The 7,780-nt window shown below is 35.6% G+C and overlaps 1 pseudogene; it reads left to right on the plus strand.

Annotated features, from left to right (window-relative positions):
- The first annotated feature begins 3,471 nt into the window (after nt 1-3,471).
- LOC140516528 (olfactory receptor 5J3-like) lies at nt 3,472-4,409 on the plus strand (annotated as a pseudogene).
- The last annotated feature ends 3,371 nt before the right edge of the window (nt 4,410-7,780 follow it).

The raw sequence follows: 7,780 nt of genomic DNA on the forward strand, positions 1-7,780 counted from the left end.
ACCTCTTTGTCCTTGTGTCTCAAGCACCTACCTTTCACATAAAAACCGAATAATACATACTAGTCTAATTAAAATGAACTGATGTCACTTGCTAAAGCCCTCTGGCATCTCAGGACAGGTTTGTTACCATTAAGGATTGAATTAGTCCCTTCATATTCACAAGTTTGTTTTTTTTTTTATTTATATTGTGTTGACTTCATTAAATTCTGTTGATGGAGTGGAATGATAGCTGGCCTGGGAATCAAGATTTTCAGAATACGTTCCCAGATTTGCTAAAAAGTTTTGCTTTCCGAATTTGGAGCAATTCTGTATGGGAATCAGTTCACTCCTTCAAAAGAATGAGCATGGGACTACTTTTTTAAAATCTCAATTCTACCACTTTGTCATGGAGGTAATTTGACCCTATAGTTCATAAAATTGGTATAGGGAGAATGGAAGTCCATGTTTCCCTGCAGATTATTCATCAATCTGGTGGTAGAGAGATGGAGTGGTAGGATAAAGTAGGATGAAGGATGAGGTATTTTGGGAATACACAATCAGGATACCTACGTAAAATTTTTGTGAAGACCAAGGCTTGCTTGTATTTTTAGATCCTTGTGCAGGATGAGAAGTTTCCCTCTGACACCAAAGAAGGAGTTGAACTAGAGGTTGTGAGAGATAGGAGAGAACCCAGAGACTATTTATATTATAGCCAACATGGGCTGGGGGCAATACTGAGAGGAATGAAATGGCCATAGTGATTCAACAGATTTTTATAGTTAATGGGCAAAAAAAAAAAACAAAAACAAAAACAAAAAACCTAAGTGGAAAGAAGGCTGGATTTGGAGTCAGAGAATCTAAATTTCAAACTATTCATCAAAAAGCATTTATTAATGTTCTTCCATGTGCCAAGAACTCTACTACATACTGACTATTTTAAGTACTATCTTTTTAACTTTGTGTAAGACACATCTATGAGCATCAGTTTCACCTTAAATACAATGGTTTGGAATAAATTACCTTTAAAAATTGCTTCCAGCTAGAAAATTATGCTCATAAAATGCAGGAAGACATTTGTGCACCCACAATAAAGTTTGCAATGTGTTGTCCATGTTTTTCTATCCCCTGGTATTTTTGAAATTTCTCTGCAATACATAGGACTTGTCTAAAATTAACTTTCTAACAGTCTACCAATTTATCATGTAGATCAATCTTAGGTTTGTGGTATACTCAATATTTATCATTTTAATGGCTACAGTAGTTGTAACATTCATTTTCGACAGTGAATGAGCTGTAACTAGATGTTTTCTTCCCTTTTCCCTAACCCCCTTTCATTGGCCAGGGTCCATCAGATAGGGTTCGTTGAGAAGACTGACCTTAACTTACAATAGATATACATGAAGTGTTGGATGAAGTATGTCAGCAAAGGGTTCAAGTCGACATTTTGAGAGGAGCAAGTGGATGTTACTACAATCTCTGGAATAAGTATAAAATATCAGCTTCGTGACAGCTTAAGTGAAGTATTTAGACTTCAAAGGCTTGTCTGTCCAGCTTCTTCCTTTGGAAGGTGGATCATCCAGAATGTACTCTTTCTAGAGTCTGGCAAGTTGGAGTCCAGGATAGCTGTGGAGAAATTAGTAGTCAGAATAGGAAGAGAGAGAGAGACAGAGAGACAGAGACAGAGACAGACAGACAGAGACAGAGACAGAGACAGAGACAGAGACAGACAGACAGAGACAGACAGAGACAGAGACAGAGAGACCGAGGGAGAGAGAGATTTTATAATTTCATATTACACATGGGTGGCATGGTTTGTGCTTTCTATAATGTAAGCTCATCTATGTATAACTTCTTGAAACAGCAAGAAATATTTTGGAAGAGAACCTGCATATTATTTTTCATAAAACCAAGCTGTGAGATATACCAAAAGAAGAAGAACACATTTTCTGTCATTGAAGAGACACATGTTTATTGGACAAGCATTGATCAAATACCAGCTATGTACCATGAATTTCGCCTATTGCAGGGGAAGGAAAGAAAAACGAGGTCCTCTATCTTGAAATAGCTATGTTCTATAAGGGTAGGAGAGAAAACATGAACAAAGATAAAGTAAGTATTAATGCATGTATAAGTACAGGAAATTTGGATATATGTATAAATATAAAACTATACTTTTTCATTTTATTCTATCCCGTATAATATATTATGTTACATTACATTATGTTATGGTTATATTGTAAGATAATATTGGTATCATATTAAGGTAACATCATGCTACCTTACATGGCAGTGTATCATATTATAGTGTATTGCATTGCACCACATTCCATAATGTATGATTTGCCACATAAATACATCTGCTTATTGAACATGTGCAATGTGCATGTATTATATATGTATGTGCATATAAATATACTGTGCCAAGCTCTGGTTGTATAAAAATAAACATGAACCAGTCTGTTTCCTGAAAAATCTAACATTGCCTCCCATGTATATACATATACATGCAAATATATTCATGTATGTGTATGTATGAATATGAATATGTGCATATATCTCTCTCTGTATGGTTATCCTTTAATGAGTGCACGTCCTCCACTAATACTGAGGAGAGCAACTCCAGAGGTGATTTGGCTGATAAATTTGGTGCCTCCTCATGACAAGCCTCTCTACTTATTCCATAGCAATTCTTTAACAACAGCTACACAGTCACTGAAGTCATTCTTAAGCCTCCCTAGTGTGATAGAATCTAACAAAGTTTGCTCTCAATCATACTGAATTTTATTAAATCATAGAAAATCACTTAACTCTTAAAGATTTAAAATGAACTAGGAGTTTGGGACACATGTAGTTTGGGGGAGAGAAGGGGGAAAGCAAAACCTTATGCAAAAAATTGTTTCTCTAATTATTTAAACTTCAGGAAGCTAAGTGGCTCAAAGAACAGTATACGGGACTGGGAATCTGGAAGACTCATCTTCGTGAGTTTAAATTCTACCTCAGAAACTTAGTACTTGTATGACCCTGGGTAAGTCACTTAGCCCTGTTTGCCTCAGTTCCTCATCCACAAATTGAACTGGGGAAAGACATGACAAAGAACTCCAGTATGTTTGACAAGAAAATTACAAATGGGGTGACAAAGAGTTGGACTTGATTGAACAATTTAAACTTTAATAGCCTGAAATGCACTAAGACTTTTGTGAGATCCCGTATAGTGCTTTGAAGTTTGTCATTCACTATACAGTCATCCTCATTTTAAACCCGTTTCTTCCATTTCCTCACTTCTTCCTTCATTTCTTTTTCCCCTTCTTTCCTTTGCTGTCTCTCTCCTTTCCATCCCTTCTATATTTGATGAAAGTCCTATGTAATGATAATTCACTACCTAAGCATTAGGAATTAAATAAGATTGCTCAACTTTTGGTCCATTTCCATGTAGATTCACTTTGATCTTTTTCTATTTTCTCTTGGTAGACACCTCACTCCAAAGTGACACCTATGGCTGAGAAGAATGTCACCGGGATAGTGGAGTTTGTTCTCTTGGGCTTTACGGAAAGCCCTCACCTCCAGCGTGCCCTCTTTGTGGTCTTCTTACTAATTTATCTGATCGCTGTGGTGGGAAATCTGTGTCTCATCCTATTAATTAAATCCAGTTCCCAACTTCACTCCCCCAAGTATTTTTTCTGGGCCACTTGGCTTTCTTGGATTTCTGTTATTCATCTGTCTGCATCCCTAAGTTGCTTGTGAGTCTTCTAACTGAGAGAAAAGTCATTTCCTACACTGGCTGCATCCTTCAGTTTGCCCTCTTTAGCATGTTCCTGACCACAGAATGCTTTCTTCTGGCAGCAATGGCCTATGACAGGTACATGGCCATTTGCAGACCGCTTCACTACCACTTCACCATGACGGCCAGTTTGTGCTTGAGCCTGGTGGCTGGCTCCTATGTGTTTGGCTGTGTGACCTCCCTCACACATGTGGGAAGCTTGCTGACCTTATCTTTCTGTGGTCCCAATATCATTAATCATTACTTCTGTGATATCCCAGTGCTCATTCATCTGGCCTGCTCTGATGTGCAGAGGAATGAGATTTTTCTCCTGATTTTCTCTGGGGTAGCATCAGTAACCACCTCTCTGATAGTTATTAGCTCCTACGTCAGTATCTTCACCACCATTCTGAAGATACCTTGCCCTCAAGGAAGGTCTAAAACATTCTCCACGTGTGCCTCTCACCTGACAGTGGTCGCTCTATTCTACGCAACAGTGATATTTACTTTTCTGTGTCCGAGCTCTGTCCATCCATCAGAATGGGCCAAAATCGTGTCTGTGTTTTACACGCTCTTTCTGCCAGTTCTTAATCTCCTGATTTATAGTGTATGGAACAGGGAGACGAAGGAGGCCCTGAGAAAAATGGTACAGAGGAAAATTCTTGCCCAATGACTGTGATTGTGCAAGCATGTCATCATATTACTCTGCGGCTAACTTGTGTTTCATGACTGCACATTGCCTAATGAAGTCAAAACTGCTAAATCTGACATTTAAGATGCTCCACAAACTACCTACAACCTACTGTGTTATAGTAAGTCCCTTCACAGACCCAAAATTTTCCACCCAATTGGGCTACTTGCAATGCTTTGAATTGCTAACAAGTTTGCTCATATCCTTGCCTTTGCTCCTACTGGTTTGCATTCCTCAAAAATCTTTCCATCTAGTGGAACTGGCTGAAGTTTTTCCTCTCCTTCAGGACCAATTTCAAAGATTATTTCTCCTAGGCAATTTTCCTTTTTTTCTCAACAAACAGTAATTACTTGTCCTTCATACCAACTCATAATACATGTTATATAAATGTATATTATATTAATGAGTAACCATTTTGTATTACCTCCCTTCTCCATCATTGATCATTTGGGGAGGAAGAAGGGAGAGAAAATGAATTTTCTCAATATTGCTATTATTTGCATTATTGATTTATATAGGCAAAATTCACATTGTTTTAAAATTCAGAATCTACCCTCAGGAAGACCTGTGTTCAAATTCAGACATTTACTAGTATTTTGGCAGTTAGCAAGTCATATAACTTCTGCTTGTCTCAGTTTATTCAACTATAAATTGGGGATAATAATAGCACCTACCCCACAAGTTTTTTTTGAGGATTAATGGAAATAATATTTGTAAAATTTCTTAACACAGTGCCTTGCATGTAGTACACACTATATAAATGCTTAATTCCTTTCTCTTCTGCAGAATGTAAGTTTTTCTTTTTAGAATAGACACTATCGCACAATTTTTTTCTTTTCTCCAGATGACTCACATCTTGTATATAATCAATAAATGCTATATGAATAAAGAAATGACTGTAACTGATGTTTAGATTTTTTGAATTCCAGTGAATAATAATAAAAATAAGGCAGAAAATATATGGAGGATAGCAAAGAAGGTGATAAAGAATCTTGAGTTTATACAATTTGAGGATTGGTTGAATAAACTGGACATATCAGGCTGGGGAAGGTAAGGCTTAGTGAGAACATGAAAAGAGTCTGAATATTTGAAGTGTTGTCACATGGTGGAGGGTCCATAGTTGTCCTGTTTGGACACAAAGTGGAGGGGGAACAGAGAATGGGAGGAAATTGCAAGAAAACAATACTCAATTTCAAGGGAAGGGGAAGGGACTTCTTAACAATGAGAGGTTTCCAAATATGCAATATCTTATGTAGCTAAACAGTGAGCCTTGCCTCCATGGGGATCTTCAAGCAATGACGGGGTAACCACTTTGTGCTTCTGTTACACTGGGCATTGATTGTGAGTATAGGTTGGATAAAGTGACGACTGAGATGTCTTCCAACTCTCAAATTCTGTGATTCTGTGAGCAAGTTTTCCGTATTATGTTTGTTCATGGGTGTCTTTGTAATCTAACTGAAAATCTGAGTCATGTGTATAAGACAGAAAATAAGAAATACAACAAATGGTTATTCTTATCAAGAATGATATTCTTTTTTTTTTTTTTGTATTTTCCTCTCCAGTTCTCATTGTACTAACTCAGATCCTATAAATCTGAACCTACTGAAGAATCAAGTGTAGACTCATGACTGGATCATTTTTCTCAAAATTTGACAGCTAGGCAGTATAGTGGATACCATGCTAGACTCAAATTCAGGAAAATTTGAGTGCGAATCCTGATTCATACACTTTCCAGATGTGCAACACCACATAAGTAATGGAATTTTTGTTAGTCTGTTTCCTCATCTGTAACATGTGGATAATAAAAAGTCTACCTGATAATGTCGCTGTATAAATCAACTGATAATATAGACAGACAGAAAGATAGATGATATGCATATATATGTATATATGCATGTATGTATACACGTATATAATTTAAGTAATATATTATATTACATAAAGAGTACCTTTAAAACTATATATGACACTAGTAATAATTCTATATAATACTATGTAAACAACATAATACAATATAACAATGTAACTATTATATATGTAATTATATATAATACTATGTATTATATACAATATATAACTTATATCATATACATATATTATATATGCTACATATATTCTACATACAACTATATATAATACTATTATATTTTGTGTAAAGTGTTTTATATAGTTTGCACAGTACTTTTATATATAGTATTTTATAAAGTATATATTATAAATTACTTTGCAAACTATATAATATATACATATTACGTATAAAATGATTTAAGTAATAAATTAACATATGTGAAATACTTCTAAAATTGATGGTTTTAAAATGTTACGTCAATTTATAAAGTAGTATATACTTTTTAAATTATATACGAAGTACATTGTAAATATTACATGGATAGATGCATATGAAAGAGAGAGAGAGAGAGAGAGAGAGAGAGAGAGAGAGAGAGAGAGAGAGAGAGAGAGAGAGAGAACTCACTTGACAGAGCATTGGACCTGGAATCAAGAAGACCTGAGTTCAAATGTAGACAATTACGACTTGTATGACCCTGAGTAAGTCACCTGACCTCTATTTTTCTGAGTTTCCTCATCTGTAAATCAGGGATAATAATACCACCTGCCTCCCAGGATTATTGTGGGCACCAAATGAGATAATAACTGCCAAGCACAAATCACAATGCCTGGCACAGAGAAAACATCATGTAATTGTTGTCTATAACGATAAATATCATTGTTGTCATTATTATCTTAGTTCCTAATTTTCTGTGACCATATTTAAAGTTAGAAGAGGCTTTATCAACCATCTGTTCTAAAATTCACATTTTACACATGGGGAAAGAGAGTGCAGGGAGCAATCCAAGGTCATTCATAGAGTAACTAGCCAAATGAAAATTCTGACTAAATTCAGAACCTACTTTATGAATTCCAAATGCACCATGATTTTTATATATGAAAAGTCAAACATTTGCCACATTTGGTTTATAAAATACTCTAACTCTCTGAATAACAACTCCCCCTTAATACCAATAATAAATCCCAATAATAAATTTATTGATCAATTTCCATGTGCTACCAGAGAACATGCTATAAGGATTCATTTCTAGAAATCTCTTTCTCAGTTATATCCTACAGGAGGATTAGTAATATCTGATTTAAAAATACACATGCATCAGATCAAAACTTTTTTGGATTGATCATTGAACTCTTCTCATATTGCTCTATTATTTACCTTTTTTGACATCCCAAGACAAACACTTTAAAAACAACTCACAATATAACAATGTACTGAGTGTAGAATGCTGTGGTTTTCTGTATCAGAGATCTGCATACTAGGAGTTGTGTGATCACTCCTGCAACTC

Source organism: Notamacropus eugenii, chromosome Y (genome assembly GCF_028372415.1).
Source record: "Notamacropus eugenii isolate mMacEug1 chromosome Y, mMacEug1.pri_v2, whole genome shotgun sequence".
NCBI classification, from domain to species: Eukaryota; Metazoa; Chordata; class Mammalia; order Diprotodontia; family Macropodidae; genus Notamacropus; species Notamacropus eugenii.